General features: G+C 36.8%; 2 long non-coding RNA genes across 20 annotated transcripts in view; one reads left to right on the forward strand and one right to left on the reverse strand.

Annotated features, from left to right (window-relative positions):
• Positions 1 to 922: 922 nt before the first annotated feature.
• LOC129057773 (uncharacterized) lies at positions 923 to 3,943 on the reverse strand. The gene is made up of 3 exons (XR_008522543.1): positions 3,814 to 3,943; positions 1,541 to 1,669; positions 923 to 1,222 (listed from the first exon to the last, which is right to left on the reverse strand). It is a non-coding gene; the product is annotated as an uncharacterized LOC129057773 (long non-coding RNA).
• A 145-nt stretch (positions 3,944 to 4,088) lies between these two features.
• The window catches only part of LOC129057771 (uncharacterized), a 78,675-nt gene continuing 59,075 nt past the window's right edge, over positions 4,089 to 23,688 (forward strand). For 18 of the 19 annotated variants that reach the window (XR_010136375.1, XR_010136378.1, XR_008522534.1 and 15 more), the window contains exons 1-2: positions 4,089 to 4,269; positions 15,814 to 15,927. This is a non-coding gene — a long non-coding RNA (uncharacterized LOC129057771). The remainder of the gene's footprint in view (positions 4,270 to 15,813; positions 15,928 to 23,688) is intronic. The other variant, XR_010136374.1, reaches the window with a different exon arrangement.

Here is a 23,688-nt window from a genome sequence, read left to right on the forward strand (position 1 = left end):
TGAAACTATTTTGTTAACTGTCGTTTTTGTGGCTTAGGGTGATGCTTGGGAAGCCGTCAATGAAAAGTGCCCAGGTGGGGCAATGCTTGCCTGCCTTAACATCTCTTCAGCTCTCACCTGGCAGCCCCTCCAGGTAAAGACCCAGAAACTGCTTGATGCAAACCTGTTTCCAAAGAAAGAGCACTAATCTGGAAGGGATATGACAGACCAGTTTTGTCACCCCCATCTACCACTTACTGATCCTGTTTGGACATGTCCATAGAGATCATTTTTGCCACATAAAAAACAATGTTCTGCTTGCTGTGCTTCAGCCAGTTCAGCTCTGATGGGCACGACACCCTCCACACTGGTCACCCTGGAGCCTGCATCTGCTCTGAGGCCCCTGCCGAGGCACCTGCCTGCGACTCAGGTCTTGGCAATTCTGCAGTTGCATTGAAGAGAAAAGGAGGATGACCTTCTTGGCTTTTTGATGTGCTTTGTAAGAGGAGCTCCCAGCAGGTTAAACTGGACCTCCTCATATGGCACAAATTGGCAAAACAACTCTTTTAACTGATGCACGAGGCTCTGGTCTCCACATTTAGAGTAACTCTGCTAGAATGGGCTCCAGTAACTGCTCTGACTCTAGCCCCAGAAACAACCCCTGCCTCAACCCATAGGCTCTTCAGCTAAACCAGGCTCAGTTTACCTGGGTTTTTCACCTCTGTGAAGAGTTCTCTCACAGAAGTCCTACAAGTGACTACCACAACTGGGCTTCTGCACTCCCTTAGACATGTCTGTTCTTTTCCACACCAGAAGACCTTAGTAAACACCAAGTAAATGCAAATATATTCTTACATGAAACACGATCCCTTAGAACAATGTGCCAGGTATAATAACTAAGTCAAATATTTGGCTTGACAGAAACTCTCGTGAAAAAAGCTATGCCACATGGGTCTTTTATTGCCAACTTTATATTTGAACTGAAATTATTTTATCCAATCAGATGCCACGCAAATCCCTGAAGTTGAGTGGCACAGGGCAGGTAGATTGTGGAGCAACCTGGAAAGACTCGATGCAAATATGGATGAGGAAGGCTGGCCTTCACAGTGCTTAAAACCAGGAGGGATGGTTGGGAGTGGTGGCTCACGCCTGTAATCCCAGCACTTTGGGAGGCCAAGGTGGGCAGATCAGGAGGTCAGGAGATGGAGACCATCTTGGCTAACATGGTGAAACCCCGTCTCTACTAAAAATATTTTAAAAAAGGTTAGCCGGGCATGGTGGCGGGCACCTGTAATCCCAGCTACTTGAGAGGTTGAGGCAGGAGAATGGTGTGAACCCGGGAGGTGGAGCTTGTGGTGAGCCAAGATGGCGCCACTGCACTCCAGCCTGGGTGACAGAGCAAGACTCCATCTCAAAAAAAAAAAAAAAAAAAAAAATACCAGGAGGGATTTGTGGGCAACACCATATACTTTCTCCACAGTTCTGAGCTCTTCTTTGGGTGAATGAGAGGTAATGTATGTGCTCTGGAGTTTGTAATGTAAAACAAACATTGTGAGCATACTTGATTCTAATGAGTTGGAAGAGTCCAAAGGAAGAGGGATGACAAGGCATCTTCTTGGAAGCAGAGCCTAGGCCCTCCCCAAACATCACACCTGCCAGGCTTCGATCTTGGACTTTCCCACCTCCAGACCTGTAAGAAATATTTCGTCCTTACTCAATTACTCAATTTCAGGTATTCTATTATAGCAACATAAAACGGGCTAAAACACTCCCAGATTAACATATGCAATGTAACAAAATACCCAAATAATTGATATGGAGATTTAATTGAGAAGCAGTGAGTTAATATATTTTACCATGTGTTTATAACAATACAGAAAAGCACAAAAATATAGACACAATTAAGATTGTACAAAGATATTTAACATTATTCAATTATTTACCTTAATCTTTCCTAATCTAAGAAGTATTAAAACATCATTCTTATAATCTTAAATTTGAAGCAACTTTCCACAAATTGCTTAACAAAAGAAAATCAAACTAATGTTTGTGTATATATATATATATATATATATATATATATATATATAAGCTTAGGTTATAAAATTCAATTCACATGAGAAATAAGAATTACCAATCCATATTTAAAATGTGCTCAAAATATCTCATATCAGATAATGAGATATCTTTTTATTATGTAATAGATGCAAAAATTAAAAATATCAAACACATTCAGTGCTGGGTATGGTCTGGAAAAGGGGCACTCTTTTTATGTGTGGCTGGTGTGAGGTAGTAAACTGCTATTTTTTTTTTTTTTGAATGAAATCTGCTAGAAGCTGTTAAAAAGAAGCCTTATCTTTTTCTCAGCAATCCCACAGAGTTACAATAAAACAAAAATGCTGACATGTCTGAGTGAAGTCAAGTGATGTAACCTACAACACTGTTTCTACTGGCCCAAAACAAGATGCCTACTTATTAGTGACAGTTATTGAGTAAATTATGGTGCAGCCATTACAACACTATGAATTAATTTTATATCTATTATCAGAGCATAGTTCTTGAGACATGTATCTATTATGGCATTTGTGTTATATGCACATGTAACTATATTGACTAGTGCTTACTATCTATTCCATGCTATCCTAAGTGCTTGCAAGTTAGTACGGTTTTGTTTTTGCACACTTGGTGAACAATATCTTATATACTTACATGTGTTAATTTTATAAGCTCAAGCTTTTCAAGTCTTGCGTACGTAATTGCACAGGCTTTCTAGTGGAATGAGGAGAAGCCTGTGCAAGTTGGGGCCGCTATGGGTCAGTTCTCCTCTCTGAACAGGTGCTCTCATTGGCTGGGCAGGATACTGCTCTGAATAAGAATACCTGTCCAGATGTGTGATCTTGGGCAAATACTTACCATCTCTGTCCTTTGATTTGCTCTTATGTTTGATAAGAATGATCATGATGATAAAAAGTAAACATAATATCCACCTCATAAAAGTACTGTGATGATTAAATGAATTAATGCATGTAAAATGCTTATAGAAGTGTCTTCTATTTCATATTTAACAAACACTACCTATTACAAAATACACATGGGTGGTGATCATTTTTGCCTTTTCTACTTCCAAAAATCAGTGAGACAGCATACGTCAAAGTTACTTATCAACTTTAAAACACAATATTAACTTATTATTATCATCCTAGAAAATTATGTGTGCTGGCAAGTTATATTCATTAGTTGATCTGATTCATTATTTCCTTTCTTTTATATTAAAAGATACTGAGAAGTATTAGAAGAAATTTTAAATTCAGGTACTCAAGAAAACTGAGTATTTGAAACTTTTTCAGCCTCTGTTTGCAAATGTATTTAATTTCCATTAACATCTGAACCACTACACACCTCTTTCTCTTGTTGGGTTGCTGGAAACTGCATTTTACGGAGTGACATCTATGACTGCCTTCATGACTCACTAAGCAGTCCTGTTCTTGGCTGGTGGCAAAACCAGCTCACCTGAACCCTGCAGATGTGCCCAGAGGTGCCCCTCACCCAGCCCTGGGAACCCTGCAGATGTGCCCAGAGGTTGCCCCTCACCCAGCCCTGGGAACCCTGCAGATGTGCCCAGAGGTTGCCTCTCACCCAGCCTTTGCCTTAATGTCACTTGGCTGCCTGGGGAGCTTTGGTGTCAGAAAGCCACACCATTGCTGGGCTCCATCTCTTTCTTGACATGCCACCACTAACTTTATTATTCTTTTCTTTTTCTTTATTTTTTTTCTTTTTTGTAAGGAGAGATTTCTACTCCTAGCAGAATATGCAGCTTAAAATGAATTTGGGTACCTATTTCTCTGAATGAGCAGACATAGCTCACACTCTTCTCTAGCACAGGGACTATCTTAGAGTGTGATTCACAGGGTTGGCCTCTTATTCCAGCCTTGCCTTTTTTCCCTGGTTTGACACTCCAGTCTTCTGGGCATGTCTTTATATGAGAAGCCTATAGCTATGGATACTGTTATGGATTGAATTGTGTCCCCCCAAAATGATATGTTCTAACTCCCAGTAGGTCAGAATGTGACCTTATTTAGACATAGGGCCACTGCAAATATAACTAGTTAAGATGACATCATAATGGAATAGGGTGGGCCCTTAAACTACAGTGACCAGTGTCCTTGTAAGAAGAGAAGAGACAGATATACACAGAGACACCTGGAAGGCCGTGTGAAGACAGAGACTGGGATCGATTGGAGTGATGCTGCCAAGAGACAAGAAACACCCAGGGCTCCATGAACCTAAGAGGTAGGAAAAATCTTCCCTCAGGGGCTTTGGGAGAGCATGGCCCTGGCCACACCTTGATGTCGGACTTCTGGCATCCAGAACTGGGAAAGGATACACTGATGTTGTTTTAAACCACTCAGTTTGTCGAATTTTGTTCTGGCAACCTTAGAACAGACATCATTACTTTTCCCCGGGGAAACTCCTAAGCCCATATGCAAAATGGTAAGTACCCACAAATGTGTAGGAACTGGGTTACCTCCTAACCCTGGTTGCCAGCTCTAATAAGGCGCTACCACCGCTGTCCTCTTTCTTCAAGCTTAAGCTGGGAAGAAACCTTTATCACACAATTTAACAGGCAAGGCTGCAGATCTTTAGAATATATTGTAGGGTGAGGTAAAGTTCTGCACAAGAAAGCAACAGGTAGAAATCAAAATGTTTTTTTATTTTCCCACAGTCAAGTTTTAGTAGTATGGATTAATTTGTTTGATAGAAATGTTGACAATATTTAAAGACAAAACATACCTACATCTAAATATGTTCCTCCACATTCAAAAGCCAATATTAATAATTTTTACATTATCATTTTTATATGAGAGTTTGTGTCCCCTGTGACACTAATAATAATTGATATATAAATTTGTATAGACAATGTGATGACACTAACACCTTTCTGGTTGATCACACACCTTGGTGAGTCCACTTCGAGCTGCTGTGTGCAGAGGTCCTGACAGGCACAGATGCAGGCAGAAGAGATTAGACGCAGAGGCAAGAATAACAATTTGTTGGGTTTTGTCCTGAAAGGGAAGAGGAGAAGAGCGAGAATTTGACAGGAAGAAGGGGAGCCCCTCTGCATGTGGGCAGGGCCGAAGAGAGAGAAATCTGTGCCAGTGATGTGGCCAGAAAGGGCCGTAAAGAGTCAGAGTGCCTAACACACAATTGGTTTTTTGATTTAAATGCTGTGATGTAACTTTCTGTCCCCTTTCACCTCTGTGTACTGCAATTGCCTTCTGAAAATCTTAAGAAAGATCTACCGCGCTTAGGAAGACTTTGGATGAAGGATTGAGTACGAGGCTTAGTGTCTGGGTGACAAAATAATCTGCATATCAAACCCCTGTGACAGAGTTTACCTATATAACAAACCTGCAGGCGTACCCCTCAACTTAAAATAAAAGTATTTTTTTTTTTTTAAGAAAAAAGATGTTGAAGAACAGATGAGATCACACATTTACATCAACAAGTGAGCTGCTCTCCATGGGAGTTTGCTGAGCTCTGGGGCGAGGGGGGTAATGAGGACTTCTTCAGTGCCAGGAATTGGAGGCTGAGACACGTTTTCACAGTCCCAAGGAGCAAGACAGTCTCAATAACATGTTGAAAGAGATTTGTAAACATATCACTAATATTTAGATATTTTTTGGGGAGAAAAATATTATTTTTATTGTGGTAAAATATACATAACATAAATTTACCATTTTAATCATTTTTAGGTATACAGTTTATTGGAATAAAGTACATTCACGTTGTTATGCAGTCACCCTCACCATCCATCCCAAGCTTTTTATATTTTTCCCAGCTGAGACTCTGTAGCCTTTAAAAAATGATTCCTACTCTCACTTCTTCCTAGAGCCTGACAATCACCATTCTACTTTCAGCCTTTATGAATCTGATGACTCTAGGTATTTCCTAAAAGTGGAATTATAAAGTATTTGCCCTTTTCTGTCTACCTAATTTCACTTAGCATAATATCTGCAAGAGATCTGAATTATACCCAAGGATACAGCAGGCTAAAAAAAATGTAAGGATGGAAGAGGTATTTCATAAAGTATTAACAAAAAAGAGCAAAATGACTATACTAGTACCAGATAAAATAGACTTTAAATGAGAAAAGATTAAAGAGATACAGAAGAATATTATATGTCAACAAAAGTTTCAATGCAGCAAGATGTAACAATTATAAACATTTAAATTAGCCATGCATGGTGGTGCATGCCTGTAGTCCCAGCTACTTGGGAGTCTGAGTCAGGAGGATCGCTTGGGCCCAGGAAGTTCAAGGCTGCAGTGAGCTATGATCACGTCACTGCACTTCAGCCTGGGTGACAGAGTGAGACCCCTTCTCTCTCTAGAACAAAGAAAAACCAAAAACTAAATACATGTACACACTTAAGAACACTAATAACTAATAGCAGACCATCAAAATACATGAAGCAAAAAATGACTTTGAAGGGAAGTGTATATGGGTATACAATGGTAGTTGGAGGCTTTTAACAATGAATAATAATGTTCAATAGAGAACAACCTGACATTAAATAAATAAGGAAACAGAGGTCTAGAACAACACAATAAAGCAGCTAGATCTTTAAGACATTTACAGAACATTCTATCCAACACCAAAAGAATATATATTATTCTCAAGTGTACATGGAATATTTTCAATGATAGACCACATGTTAGGTCACAAGCTAACTCTTAATATTTTTTAAAGGATAGATATCATACAAAGTATCCACTGTGAATACAATGTGGTGAAGTTAGAGATTAATAATAAGGAAGACGAAATTTCACAAATTTTTGGAAATTAACACATTCCTAAATAACCAATGGATTAAAAAAATTACAAAGAAATTAGAAAATACTTAGAAATAAGTGAAAATGAAAACATAACATACCAAAGCTTATGGCACACAGCAAAAGCAGTAGTAAAGGAGGACATTTATAGCTCAAAATGCTTACCTTAAAAAAGGAGGAGGATCTCAAATATACAACATAACTTCACAAATTAAGGAACTCAAAAACTGAGAACTAACTAACCTCAATGCTAGCAGAAGGATGGAAATAATAAACATTACAGCAGAAATAAATAAATTAAAGAATAAAAAAGACAATAGAGAAAATAAATGAAACCAAACAGTGGTATCCAAAAAGATCAATAAAATTGACAAATATTTTGCTAAACTTATTAAGAAAAAAAGAAAAAAAGGCTCATATTGTTAAAAACAGAAATGAAAGTGGGGGCATTACTACTAATTCTTCAGAAAGAAAAAGTAGTATAAGAGAGCACTATAAACAATTATATACTAACAATTTGGTTAACCTGGATAAAATGGACAAATTCGTAGGAACATAAAACCTACCAAGACTAAATTACAAAGAAACATAAAATCTGTATAGAAATATAACTAATAAGGAGATTGAATTGAGCAACCAAAAATTTCCCAGTAAAGAATAGCCCTGGAATTGTTGGATCAACTGGTCAATTCTACCAAACATTTAAAGAAGAAATTTTGCCAATCCTTCTCAAACTTTTCTGGAAATTGAAGTGGAGGGGAACATTCTCTAACTCATCCTATCAGACCAGCATTACTCTGATACCAAAGCCAGAAAATAACACACACACACACACACAAACCAAAACAAACAAACAAACTAGAAACAAATATTGCTTATAAACACTGATCCCAGAATTCTCATCAAAATACTAGTATGCCACATTCAGCAGAATATTAAAATGACTGTACACCATAACCAAGTGGAATCTATTCCTGAAAAGCAAGAAATGCAAAACCAGTCTATGTAATACATCACATTAATGGAATGACAGGGAAAAGACAAACATGATCATCTCCATAGATGCAGAAAAAGTATATGACAAAATTCAACACACTCTTATGATAAGAACACTCAATAAAGCAGGAATAGGACAAAACTACCTCAGCATAATAAAAGTCATACATAAAAAGCCCACATTGAACATCATACTCAATGATGAAAGACAAGGCAAAAAAGTCCACTCTCACCATTTCTGTTTAACATAGAACTGGAAGTCTTAGCCAGAGCAATTAAGTAAAAAGAAATACAGGTCATCCAGATTCAAAAAAAGGACGTAAAATTATCTGTTTTTAAATAGTATGATCTTTTGTAAAAAATACTAAAGATTCTGCAAACAAAAAGAAATCCTGCAACCAATAAGTGAATTCAGCAAAGTAGCAAGGTAAACATTCAACACACAATAATCAATGCCATTTTTATACCCTAACAATAAACAACACAGAAAGAAAATTAAGAAAACCATGGTATTTGTGATAGCACCAAATGAATAAAATACTTAGCAACTAACTTAACCAAGAAGATGAAAACTTGCACAATAAAAACTACAAAACACTGCTAAAAATATCAAAGAAGACACAATAAAATAGAAAGACATCCCATGTTCATGTTTGGAAGACTTCATGTTAATACGTCAATACTACTCAGTGCAACTCTTACCAAAATCCCAGTAATGTTTCTTGAAGAAATAAAAAAAAAAATCTATCTAAAATTTATGGGGTCTCTCAAGGGATCCTAAATCTTGAAAAAGAAAAACAATGCTAGAGGACTCATGTTCTGATTTCAAAATTTCTACAAAACTACAGTAATCAAAACAGTATGCTGCTGGCACAAAGACAGACACATAGACCAGTGGAATAGAATAGACAGCACATAAATACACACTTGCATTCATGGTCAAATGATTCTTGACAAGGGGGAAAAGACTATTCATTGCAGAAAGGACAGTCTCTTCCAAAACCTGTGCTGGGTATCCACATTCAAAAGCCATATATAACAATTAACTCAAAATGGATCAAAGACATAAACTGTAAACTATAAAGACCTAAAACTACAAAACTTTCAGAAGAACACATAGAAAAAAAGCTTCATGACATTAGATCTGGCCATCTTTTTTTTGATATGACAGCAAATGCATAGACAACAGTGACAACAAGGAAACAAATAGGACTTAATGAAAAATAACTTAAAGAGCCATTATCAAAACCCTATTCACAAAGTAAAAAGGCAACTGAACAAAAACGGGAGAAAACACTGACAAATTGTATATCTGATAAGGGATTAATATCCAGAATATACAGAGCATTCCTGAAATTAACAACAAAACAACCCAAGTAAAAATGGGCAAAGAAGTTGAATAGATATTTCTCCAAAGAAGGTACATAAAAGGCTTATAAATGAGCACATGAAAAGATGCCCAACATCACTAAACATTAGGAAATAAAAATCAAAACTAGGAGATACCATCTCACACTCATTAGCATGGCTACTATTAACAACAGCAACAACAACAACAAATCCCCAGAAAATAAGAAGTGTTGTTGAAGAAGTGAAGAAATTGGAATGCTTAGGCACTGTTGATGAGAATATAAAATGGTGCAACCACTATGGAAAATAGCATGTCGGTTCCTCAAAAAATTACAAATAGAATTACCACATGAGCAGCAATTCCTCTTCTGGGTTTATATCCAAGAGAATAGAAAGCAGGATCTCAAAGAGATATTTGCATACCCATGTTCATAGCAGCAGTACTCACCATAGCCAAGAGGTGGAAGCAACCCAAATGCCCCTTAATAGATGAATGGAGAAGCACAATGTGGTATATACATGCAATGGAATATTATTCAAGCCTAAAAATAAGGATATGGCAACATATTCTACAACATGAATGCAACTTGAAGACTTTATGCTAAGTGAAATAAACCAATCAAATAAACATACTTTATTATTTCCCTTATATGAGGTACGTAGAGTAATCAAGTTCATAGAGGATGGTGAATGCAGAATGGTGGAAGGAACAGGAGCTGGAGAAAGGGAAATTGGGGAATTGTTGTTTCATGGAAACAGAGTTTCAGTTTTGTGAGATGGAAAGAGTCATGGGGACGGATGGTGGTAGTGGTTGCTGAGTTATATGAATGTACTTAAAATCACTAAACTGTATACTTAAAAGTAGTTATGATGGTAAATTTGATGTTAGGTGTGTTTTACCACAATAAGAAAACTTGAAAAAATATTTGCTACTATGTGGTATTATTTATTTCTATATATTTGTTTATTATAATGTCGTCTACTTTGTCTTAATTCCTAAACTTAATTACAATGTAATAATTCCTGAAATAAAATGGTCCTGCAAATTTCTTCTTTTTCAAGATTGTTTCAAGTATTATAAATCCTCTTTCTTCTCTGCATTTCCCTGTACATTTTAAACTCAGTTTATTTTATTTTCTTCAGAAAAAGACTACTATATTTTTGTGGGAATTGCATTACATCTACATATTCAATTTAAGGAAAGTAGACATTTTAACAAAATTGAGTGTTCTAATCCATCAATGTGGAATATATCTCAATTTTATAGGTCTTCTATAATATCTTTCAGCAATGCTTTATAGTTTATAGTGTAAAGATATTACAATTTTTATTATCCTTATAAATTATTTTTTGTATCCTCAAAGCTTATATAAATTATCTTATTTTTCTATTAGGTATAATATATTTTTATATTGATTTTGTATTCTATAGCTTTTCAAGTAGTCGTTTCATGAACGCAGCAGATTTTCCTGTATATCATGTGATCTGTGAAAAACTCTAATTTTTCTTTCTCTTTTCCAAACTTTATGCCTTTTGTTCCTTCTCATGCTTTACTATACTGGCAGGAATAGACAGGACAAGTTGAATAGAAAGAGTGAAGGCTTGTTCTTCATCTTAATGGGAAAGTATTTAGTATATTGCAAATAAATGTGTATTTTCCCTAGATGCGCTTCATCAGAGTAAAGTAGTATCTTTTATCCCCAGTCTTTGGAAAGTTTTTAATCTTAGAGAAGCATTAAGTGTTTTCCAATGTTATTGTTGTTTTGCATCTGTTGAAATTATCATTTTCTTAACTTTGATAATGTAGTGAATTATTTCAATAATACTTATTTATTTATTTAATCTTTTGAGATGGAGTCTCACTCTGTCACCCAGGCTGCAGTGCAGGGCAGTGTGACAATCTTGGCTCACTGCAACCTCTGCCTCCTGGATTTAAGTGATTCTCCTGGCTCAGCCTCCTGAGTAGCTGGGATTACAGGTGCGTGCCACCACATCCAGCTAATTTTTGTACTTTTAGTAGAGACGGGATTTCACCACATTGTTCAGTCTGGTCTGGTACTCCTGAACTCGTGATCCACCCACCTCGGCCTCCCAAAGTGCTGGGATTACAGTCGTGAGCCACAGCACCTGGCCTCAATGATTTTTAAATATTAATGCAAATTTAATCTCCTTGGTCGTGTTGTATTACACATTTGTTTTGCAGATTATGATTTTTGTTTCTATGTTTATGATGACTATTCATTTTTTATAATAGATATATTGGGTTTGGTGTTATCTTTATGTTGTCCTAAAAAATGGAAGCATCTGTTCTTCCTCTATTTTCTGAATAAATATTTGTAGTATAAAGATTATGTTTTTCTTAAATCTATGGTAGCACTAAACGTTAAGCAAATTGCACCTGGAGTTTTATTTCTGGAAACTTAAAAAAAATTACAAATCTAAATTCTTTTTTTAGGAAGTGGCTACTTAGAATTTTTATTTCTTCTTAAGTCAGTTCAAGTGAGTTGTGTTTTTGTCAATAATTTATCCTTTTTTATGTTATAAAATTCATTGGTTAATTATTCATAATATTCATTTGATTTAACACAATAATACTGCAGTGGACATTTTGGTACAAACATTTTACGTGCACATATGGTAGTCAAAATAGATTCAGCAGTGTTTATCAAAAGTAAAATATACATATTTTTGGATCACCAGTTCTATGACTAATAATTGACCCTACAAATATGCTAACACATTACAAAATGCCATAGAATTAGTTTGTAATAAGGAAGACTAGAAACAACTTAACCATGCATTAAATTAGATGAAGTTAATTTATCTACAGATTTAAAATCAATGTAGCCTTTAAAATGAGAAAACAAGAAAACACACAGATTAAAATAAATAGATATGGAAATATCTTCATGATAAGTTACAAAAATAATATTCTCACTTGTGTAGAAGATCTAATTCAAGTGTATGTGCTTATATGAGCAGAGATTACCTGTAAAGCTGGAAGAAAACAAAAACTACAAGACGAACGTCACTTTTATTCCTTCTGAATTTTGTAGGGTTTTCATGTTCTTCCTACTCTAAAATGGATTTTAAAAACCCTTAAAAATAAAAGATAAACTTTATAAAGCATGTGCACTTTATTTTTAATAGATAACACTTTTTTTTCAAAGCCTCTATACCAAATACAAACCCATCTACAATATATGAAAGTGATGTCTTATCAATTCTGATTTTCTGTGGAAAAATTATTTGCTTTTATTTACATTTTCATAAGCATGAGTGTTGTTTTACAAATTTTCAGGTATTTATAAGACATTTCTTTTTCCTTATTTGTATGAAATAGGTACTTCTGTGTTTTACCACTTTTTTTTGTTTGTTTGAGTTGTGGACATTTAGATCTTTTTTCTTACTTCTGCATTTTCTCTCCACATTATGAAAATTAAGCCTTCCCTTCATAATGTTTTTAGTTGGTGCAATTTTTATATAGCCAAATTTATCATTATTTTTATGGGTTTTTTTTGGTCTTACTTGAACTTTCTTCAATAAGAGCATGTACAAATCCATTATTTTTCTGAAGTGTTTTTAGAGTTTTAACGTTTTACTGTGAAAATCATTGATCTAGCTACCTTTTGTTTTTACATAAGCAGTGAGATAGCAATTAAGATTTATAACCTCTTCTTGGGCTGGTTGCGGTGTCTCAGGCCTTGAGGTCAGGAGTTCAAGATCAGCCTGGCCAACATGGTGCAATCCCATCTCTTGTAAAAACACAAAAATTAGCCAGGCATGGTGGCATATGCCTGTAATCCCAGCTTAGGAGGCTGAGGCAGGAGAATCAGTTGAACCCGGGAGGTGGAGGTTGCAGGGAGCCGAGACCTCGCCACTGCACTCCAGCCTGGGTGACAGAGTGAAATTGTCTTTTTTTTTTTTTTAAAAAAAAAGTATCACTTTTTCTCTTAGGTTGCTTAGATGTTCTTCTAATATCACTTCTTAACTATTATTTTTGCCTTCTGATTGAAATGCTTACTAAATCCTAATACCTATGTGGGATTGTGTCCGAACTTTCGGCTGGTCCACTGCTCTGTTTTTCTTTCCATATACTAGCACTAAATTATTACTTGAAGAGTATTATTTTTTTATATCTGGTGAGGCATGTGCCCAACCACATCATCATATACAATATGCTTTTGTATTGATTATGAATTTCTTTCTAGTTCTGGTATTTTCTGGCTGTAAATTGATAAAGATTTGGCATTTTTAACAGACTGTCTTAAGTTCCCGAAATTTTTGTTCAAGAGTAAGAAACTATTAATCTTATTCAATGTTGTTCCCATACTACCAAGTAGTATCTAGGAGAGACACAATAAATATATTTGCAGAAAGAATAAGAAGTAATTTTCCTAATGAACCTGCAGTTGGAGACAGACCTCCATAAAAATCTCTGCTCTCTGGGTCTGTTGTCAAGGTTACAGGAAGTAATATATGTGAGAAAGCATTATTCAAGATCTAGCACATAGCAGGAACCTGATATTTAATAGTTTTATCTTACTACCCTTACACTTAAATTCTTAAAAATTTTTTAACTCTGGAAACAAATCACTGTAAATAGAAAGTGTAGGAATTTAAAAATATCTAACCTCCTTGTTTTTTTTTTTTTTTTTACTTTTTCGGTAGACAAATTCATCATAAACCTAATTAGGAGGGCAAAATTAATTAAATTCACAAGATAAGTCTTAAAGACCTATATTTTTCTTGTTATCTCCATATTGTCCCTGACTAACGGAATTATATCCACTGGCTGACAAATAATTAGATGTCTCTGCATCTAATTACTAAGAAAATTAGGGCATTCTGCCTAGACCATACGTACATTTTCCATAACAGAAATTCCAAGCATACATTTGGGGGACTATGTCCTTCTATCATTGCTTTAGATATATGGCAGGGTTCTTTAAGCAATAATTGAAAATTCATTTAAATTACTTTTATTCTAAAGAAATTTTTTTTTCATTTATGTTGGAGAATGACTCATACCACAGAGAACCCACTTTTTGGAATAACAGCCACTTAGATTCACAACATCCTATGATATTCAATATTCGAGTCAACTTTCTAGAGTAAGAGATTGTATTTCCTTTATTTTTGGACTGAGATGAAATGCATCCTTCCTTCTCTGGTGCAAGAGGGACCCACAGCCTCCTGCCTATGAATTGCATGTTTTGCTGCCAGCAACACTTTAGCTGCTGAAATATTCATACAAGAGCCTGGGCTTGTGTTGCAGTGATTCACATGAGGGGAAAAGGAAAGCTGTTATTTTGAACGTAGGGGTGAACTTGAGCTCAAGTAAAGCTTTGGCACTGATTTTAACTTTGAGGAAAACCAAAGATAAAGGAAGATAGTTTTTCCTGGCTAGGGCGCTGAATTTCAAAGTTGGGTTTTGAGTGAGCTGCTAAGTTGTAATTCCTGATGCAGAAGTTTCAAGAGGCAGCCAGGGAAATCAATATTCACATGAGGCCGAGTCAAAAGGATGGCCCGTCGCAATCTTCAGGGAGTCTTCCCTTTGCATAGGGGCCTTGGGGCAGCAAGGAACTGAGTCGCAAGCAGCTGTGCTGCACCTGGCATCTGAATCCAAAAATGACGTTGGCCCTGACTTCATTCCCTTCCAGCCAGTCCCAGCGTTGAATGCTTACTACTGAAATTTATAAAATGTGGCATCCAAATGCCTTAAGACACTGCGTGTCTGTGTTTATAAATACCTACACATGCCTGTGTGAATAGTGTGTACACAACAGGGATGGGATAGCCAAACACCTGCTTTCACTATGCTGTACAATTCCACTTAGTGTTCTGTGATTTTTCTGGGAGTATTTCAGAATCAGTTCCTTCTACAATTTCATACTTATGCTTCATTGCCACAGTTATTAGAAACACCTGAAGTCTAACTGAAGCATTGCTTTATTTCCCCTGCTCCCCTTTAATTGATAAAGATGTTGAGAGAAAGGGATCCTTTATTGAAGATGAACCTGTATTCCCTGCTAATGAGCCAATTCCCTTGTCACCCCTGATAGAGAAGATGCTACTGTTTTGCACTTGCAATAGTTAAGATACTAGAGAGGGAAAAAAGTTACAGGTGATATATTGAACATCTAATAGCAGCAGACATCATACACAGATTTTGCCCTTAAAGGTAGCTGGGATGTGAGTAAATGTGCATTGTTCTGGTATCACAAGACAAATTTTGAAAATTTCTAGAGCTTATTGTTGATACATCCCCTTCACCAATTTAAAGACTGAACACCCTTGAGATTTTACTTTCATGCAATTTGACTTCCCCAGTCTAGACCCCAGAGAAACCTCCTGAGCACATATATCAAGATGAGCCTGGGAGTGTCACATGCAGCAACCTTTACATTAATAGTGAGTAGGCAGATGGAGGAGAACCATATTAAGCAAAACCCAGGGCTCTCTGGGGCAAAGACAAGACTGCATTCATTTTGACAGCTCTCATTTGAAGGAGGGGCTAGAGCTGCTGCTCTGCTGGTGTCTTCTAGTCTCTGGACTCCCCGGAAAACACTTCCTGGAGCTCCTCCTATCCCCTCCCCTCCTAGCTTGCTTCCACTGACTTATATTTAAAACTACCTGGGGAACTTTTTCTTTCAGGGCCTGTGTTTCTCATTCTACATGTGGTGTGAAGATTACAGAAGAGAAATGCGAGCACCTACAATAAATACTACATGAACCCAGAGATGCACAAAGGCCCCTGGACTTTAACAGGTGAAATGTCCATCAGTCCCTGACATGGGCAGGCTTCCACGCTGGCATCCTCATGCCTCTTTGTGCTTGGATCAGATATATGCCTGGGGATGGCTCCAGGCAAGTTCTTTGGTTTAAGGGACAGGTACATCTTGGGGACAGGCATATGTCTCCTCTGGCCATGCAAACGGAAAGAGGGTGTAAAGGAGAATGGAGTTGATTGATCCAAACAATGGGAAGATGCAAGGTCTGTGTCCCTTACTTCTGAATTTCATCATAAGACTAGTTCTCAGCTTTCGGGGTATGGGCAATCATTGTAATGTGGTGTTTACTCTGTGTGTGTTTTAATTGCAGTTATTCATGTTAAGCTGGTTAAAATGTACAGAATAAGAGTAAACAGGTACTTCTAAAGGAAGAAAAAATAAAAGCTGAGTGACTTAATGCTACTGTGTGTACATGCTGAAGTTGGCTTTCTGTTTACAGAAGGGTGTCAGCAGATAAGACTGCTGAAACTGTGCAAAAACCATAAAATATCATTAAATCATTCTGGCTTGCTCTAATGTAAAGGTGGTTCAAACCCCAGAAACAGGGCTGAAGGATTCATCCATAAATTTATGATACAAAATGGGAGCTTGTGCTATGAGAATCCAAAATCAATGAAAATTGGGAACTAAATATTATAAACATTCGCCCAGAATTATTGAAAAGTGTCAGTATATTTTATTTGGGAAAAACATCAAATACTTCTAAACTGAAAGGAAATGTTGATAGTTCTTTTTCATATGCCTGAGAAAAAGGGAGGAACACGTTTCCAGGTAGAAAAGTAACTAAGATTATTGTTATTCATAATAAAATAACATTTTAAGAGATCATGTAAGACATTCGGCCAAATTTGAAGTGAATTTTTAACAGTACTAAACAAAGCACTATGCACTTTTTATTTATTAATTTTTGGTAATGGCCATACTTCCTCCCATAGTAACATTGTATGATGTGTTCACTTACGTTTGTTTGATAAGATTAGGGTAGGTTTAAAGAAAAATCACTTTTTCTGTTTCTGCAAAATTAAAGACAGCTAGGATTTGCAATTGTACAGAAGTAAAGACAAATACTAACACTTCTTAACTCTCTTTGCCTAAGTTCAGACATGATACTGTTGTGTCTAAAAACAACAATATTATTGGGGATAAAAACATTTAATTTTTAAAACGTGCATCTGGCAGTGATTAAGACCTGTATTGTGAGTTGATTAATTTGACATAAAATTAAGAATGCTATTCCTAGTGTAAATGGTGCTTTTCCTATAAATGAGGAAAGAGAAAAGAGGTATTTCAATTTTCTTTTATGCCTAGCTTGTAATTCTTTCATTAAAAGGACTAATTTGTTTGTCTACACTAATTTTTCTGCAAAGCTGCTTATTTTACTATTATTTAATGGAAAGTGTTCCTTTGAATAATTAATAGAGTCTTCTCTGTAAGGCATGAGAGAAATGAGTTACTTGGATGAGATAATCCTCAGCATTTTGCTAGAGATTCCGAACCTGGTGTTCAGTATTGAAGGTGACCTTTCCTGTGAGGGGATGGAAAGTGGAATATGTCTATTAAGGAGCTGATGAACTCTAACTGATATAAATGTGACTTGCCATGTTGGATTTTGTACAGCAGAAAAAACATGACATTCACAATTACCCATCTCTCTAACTCTTCAAATTCCTTTTAAATCAATCAAGCTATATTACCACCAATTTAGAGTAAAAATATTATTAGGTCATTATTTCAGTGAAGGATTCTATGAAATTATTTTCTAGATGTCAATAATTTGAAAAAAAAAAGGCAAAGCATGATCATCCATTTAGGGCACTGAAGAAAACCTTCTCAATCTGATTCTTTACAGAAGTTTGATCTCTTTAAACACGTTCTGCACTATCACTGTCCCACCATGGAACTGCTGACTTGTACATTTCCCAGTCATTTTTTTTTCTTTATTTGAGAAAGTGTCTTCCTCTTACTCTGTTTCCCAGGGTGGAGTGCAGTGGTGCAATCTCCTGGCCCCCTCCCAGGTTCAAACCATCCTCCTACCTCAGCCTCTCCAGTACCTGGAACTACAGACATGAGCCACTGTAGCTGGCCCTATTTATTTATTTATTTATTTATTTATTTATTTATTTATTTATTTACTTACTTTAATGACACTGGAGCTGTCATCTACTCCTACTCATTTCTGCATCGTAGAGAACCAAGAATCCGAATGAGTCAGCTGGTTTAGAAAACCACAAACCACAGTTCAAAACCCAAATAGATGTGGGTTTTGACCCAAAGATCTGAAGTCATCCTAGTCAAGGGCCAGAGGGAGCCAATAAGAGCAAATATTCAAGGGAAACCGAAAGCATTTGGCTGAAGAGTTCCCGAGCCAGGGCTCAGACTGTATGGGCTGTCTTGGTACTTTCTGGATGGTGGTGGGAAAATTAGCTCCTGAAAATAATGGGCTGGAGGCAGGCTGGGCAAGCCTTGGTCACTGGGACAGATCTCAGCAGGGCTGGGAGCGGAATCAAGTAACTGGCTCTCTGAGAATCACCTAAATCAATCAATAATGATCGATTATGCCTGATTTCCGGACTGCTGGCTGCTTCCTGTGTGATCCTGGGTTAGTGAGTAAGTGGGACAGCCCCAGGGAACCATTTTCCATTGCACGGCTTGTCATCTGGTGACAGAGTTTGTTTGAATTGTGTTGCAACATTGTTGAACTTAGACCAGTGGTTCCTGAACATGGGGTTTTCAGGTGCCATCTTAGTGACGCATGCCCTATTGAAATTGTATAGAGCAGTGCCTGCCAATGGAAATGTAACAGAAGCCAGTTGTGTATTTTTAAGTTTCCTAGTAGCTACATTCAAAAGTCAAACACATAAATGATTATATTTTTTAGGATATTTATTTAATCTGGTATAATGAAAATATTATTATTTCACCATGTCTCTGGCCACATTTGTAAGTACTCACCGAGCACATGTGGCTCAGAGCAACATGTTAGAAGCATAGAATATTTACTTTAATTAAACCTAATATTTTTTACTTTAAAATTTTTACTCTGAAATTTTTATGTCATCAGAAAAATTGTTAAGTTTGAGGTGATAGACATGTTTTCTCTACCATTTACCATGCCTTATCTACTAAAATGAAATAGAATATCCATTTGTATACTACTTAAACTCATTTTAGATGATATTAGTGATACATGTACAAGATATGGAAAAATCAGAATGAACCAATTAAAGTTAGTTATAGAAAGCTCTATATCTCAGAAAGAATGTTTTTCCCTGAAATTCTTTAAAAATGATTAAAGTCATAATTTCCATAATACATTCTGAAAAGTAAGAAAACTAAAGCATGAAATTAGAATGAAATTTCAGTCAGCTTGCTTTGTCCACAGCCATTTTCCATTTTTTAATTGTCTCTGCCATGTTCTAGCATTACTTGTCGCAGTGTTTCAGCTCATATTTAGCCTCTGCTACATCAGGGGCTCTCAATGATGACCCTGTTGTCATTCTAGTTTGGATAATTCTGTGTTATGGAGGCCTGGTCTGTGCATTGTAAGACGTTTAGCAGCATCCCTGGTGTCTACCTACCAGATACTAGTCACATCCATGTCCAGTCATGACAACCAAAAACATCTGTAGATATTGCCATGTCTCCCTTGGGAAGGAAATCACCCCCGGTAAAGAACAAATGGTCTAATATCTTACCTGTCAGACTGTACGTGTTATACTTTTCCTTGGTGCCAATGTCGGCTCTCCTTTAAGTTTGATTTTCACTTTTACATAGAATTACAGTGGCTCCCTTCCAATACATTTAAACACACAATCTATTTCAGCCTGCCCCTCCCCTAAGATTGTATTCCAGGGGCAGACAACATGGGGGTAGGATGAGTGGTTGGGACTCAGTTCAGGAACGAGAGTAAATTGCTTGGTATTATGATAAAGCCCTGAACAGAGGCAGTATCAGAAACTGGAAGCCAACGTGTAAATGTGCAGAATCGATAGTCTTCTTGAATAGGCTGGTTCGCAATCCCTTAGCCAGGATTTTTAAATGTTCTCCCCAGACTCTGGGTTAAACTTCATCATATGTCTCCTTCCAACTTGCCAAAGGCATATTTACTGTTTTAAAAGGAAAATAAACAGAACAGCAAGAATAGTAAAACACTTTGTTGATTGAAAGATTTAAGACCAGCCTGACCAACATGGTGAAACCCCATCTCTACTAAAAAAATACAAAAATTATCCAGGCATGTTGGCACCCGCCTGTAATCCCAGCTACTCAGGAGGCTAAAGCAGGAGAATTGCTTGAACCCGGGAGGCAGAGGTTGCAGTGAGCAGAGATCGTGCCACTGTACTCCAGCCTGAACGACAGAGTAAGACTCCATTTCAAAAAAAAAAAAAAAAAAAAAAGAGAAGAAAGATTAAATGATTAGGTAGTGATTAATGTTTTTTGTAGATTCCTTTCAACCTTCTGAATACATATTTTGCCTACTGTAAATAATGAGAATTTTACCTTTCTGTGATGAAAGGCACTAATGCAGATATCCATGAAGCTCAGCATACCTGAAACAAAACAAATATGCAGAAAACCACATCTAGGACATCACAGTCAGAACACTTAGAGCCAAACGTAACAAGCAATGATAAATGATAGTTGGTGTATCCTCAGAATCAATGTGGACAGCTCAATAGAAAAACTTTTGAGAATGGTGGGATGGTGGGCACCTTGTCAGGTCTAGGGTGTGGTGATCTGGTGTTCTGGAGATCGGTGATGAAAAATCCAAATATTTGAAAATATTTTTTCTTCCCCATTTATGAAAATATTAGCATATTATCTTAGAACCAGAGCATGGCCTTAAGAATCAATAGAACATTATCTATGGAAGCCACGTGTGTTACTTCTGCTTGAAATCTTCCCCTACCCCCAGTTTTCTCCATCACCTAGTGCAAGGAGACTTAGAAACGCATTATTACAAATTCAGCCCCTAGACTTTAGGTGTTGACATTATTTGAAGTGCAAATAGTGCCTAAAAGTAAAAACTTTAAGATTTTATTTTATTAAGTAACTAAATTCATTATGCACCCCAAACTAACAGGTTTTGATTTTAGAAAAAAATTACAAGGGCATTTGGTTGGATAGGGAGCTGGGAATAAATGTACCATATTTTATGAACACATTAACCTTTTACCTAAGTAATAATTATCTGATATGGTTTGGCTGTGTACCCACCCAAATCTCACCTTGAATTATAATAATCTCCAAGTGTCAAAGGTGGGGCCATGTGGTGACAGTTGAATCATGGGAGTGGTTTCCTCCCTACTGTTCTCATGATAGTGAATAAGTCTCATGAGATCTGATGGTTTTATAAATGGAAGTTCCCCTACTGTGCACAAGCTCTCTTGCCTGCCACCATGTAAGACTTGACTTTGCTCCTCACTTTCCCTGACCCATGATTCTGAGGCCTCCCCAGCCATGTGGAAGTATGAGTCAATTTTACCTCTCTCATTTATAAATTATCCACTCTCAAGTATGTCCTTATACAGCATGAGAATGGACTAATACATTATCCCAAGTTAATATATTGGTACACACTTAAAATTATATTTTAAATTTTCCATAATGCTGATATCTATTATTAAACGCATTGTTATTTTTATTTCTTGTATTACATTTTCACATATTTGTTCTTTGAAAGGCTATAATATTTGATTTTTCTCTATTTTTTATATTTTTTCCTAATACTGCAATATCTAGTGCAAACATTGAATGTGTACCTGCTCTTCTTGCCATTCTTTTTTATTCCCATCGATCACTCTGTGACAGTATTTCATTCAGTAACAGGTAAACACTGAGGGGCTAATCATGTGTTTCAATTTCCAATTTCTTTCTTGTGTGAGTCTACTTACTAAAAGTCATGATAGCTTAGTTTTCCTTTCTTTCTTTTTTTTTTTTTTCTTTTTTTGAGACAGGGTCTCACTCTGTCTCTCAGGTGGAGTCCAGTGACGCGATCACAGCTCACCATAACTTCGACCCAGGCAAAAGTGATCTTCCCACCTCAGCCTCTCAAGTAGCTAGGAGCACAGGTGCCTGCCACCATGCCTGGCTAATTTTTGTATTTTTTTTGGTAGAGATGGTTTTTTGTCATGTTGCCCAGGTTGATCTGCAGCTCCTGGGCTTAAATGATATTCCCATCTCAGCCTCTCAGGGTGGCAGGCTTACATACGTAAGCCACTGTGCCTGACCTCATAGTTCAGTTTTCTTAATCACATTAAAAATATAACTAGGATCTTAAACTGACACTTTAATTAAGAAAGTTTTCATTCATTTATTCATTAATATGTCAACTTATTCAAATTGAAATGTACATTAAATTTATATTAAACATTAATCATTAGTTAATTTATTAGATAATCCGTAACATTTTCTTTTCATGGATAAGCAATTACCTGCCAGTGGCAGGGATGGCATTTATGTTCTGGTGTTGGGAATGGCCCGCCATATGGCATCCTGCATGCACGCTGGGAAGAAGCAGTGTGTCGGGTGAGGTCTCAATGGGAGACTGTCCCTGATGCTCACTGCACAACCCTGGGAAAGCTGCTTAACTTTTTCAAGACTTGGTTTCCAAAACTGTATTAAGAGTCCTGTGGATCTGAGCTATCTCAAGACATAGTCCATACTTAAAGGTCTCTTATTACTTGTTCCATAAGGAGTAATGGATCATTTAAAGAATAAGATCATCAGACGCTATTTCATCCTCGAACTCTTGTAAACTTTCCTCAGTAGCTTAATGTGAAATGCTGAGGAAGCAGCTTCCACTGAAGATGAGCTTCAAAAGATGAAAAGAAAATACAACTAGTTTAACATTTTGCACGAGTTTTCTAATCCTAAGAAATATGAGCATGCTGTTCTGAAACCTGGGTAATCACGGAATATTTAACCATTTGTTTTTAAGACAATGGTGTGCAGAACTCAAAATGACCTCACGTATTAACTGGTGAGAATTTGCCTCCCCTGCCCTGAAGGCTCAGCCAACCTGATCATATCAGTGGGCTTGCTCAGGTCTCCTGAGGAGTTGTAAACACACAATCTTACACCGAATGTGTCAATACTTCTATTACTCTTTCATGTTTGTCTCAGTGCCAAAGGCTTACTTTGATCTTAAAACATACATTTTTTTCTTACAAAAAAATGTTAAGACACAACCTAGTTCATCCTCTTCTATATCACAATGCCAAGGTTCTGATTTTAATTCCCTGCTTTCAAAATCCCATTCTTTCTGATTTTAATTCCCTACTTTCAAAATCCCTATATTCCAGTGATTTTTTTTCCTACTATGAAAACAAAAACAACCAGGAGCTAAGTGGGAGTTTTTTTTCTAAATATACAGCCATCAGTTACCTGTGAGCCACAGCGAGCATTTCTGCCTTCCTGTGACTTGCACCTGGGCACAAGTGTCACTTCTGCACCGCAAACTATTCATGTAAACAGCTGTTATTGGAACTTTGCTTCTGGATTGGTGAGCAAATCATCCCTTCTAAGAGAGGAAACAATACTTTCTGTAACCGCTTATCTAGAGCTTCCTGGATGTGGTTATCATTTCTCCTACCTCAAAGAGGTTAAAAGTCACTCATGCAGCCATGGTAGGCCATGCTATTTAAAGCAACAGTGAAAAGAGAACAACTAGGATCTTTCTGGACTCATGAGCCTTTACTGCAGCCCCCACAGCCAACACCACGATGACAGGTTGGGA

This window comes from Pongo abelii, chromosome 12 (genome assembly GCF_028885655.2).
Source record: "Pongo abelii isolate AG06213 chromosome 12, NHGRI_mPonAbe1-v2.0_pri, whole genome shotgun sequence".
Lineage (NCBI taxonomy): Eukaryota > Metazoa > Chordata > Mammalia > Primates > Hominidae > Pongo > Pongo abelii.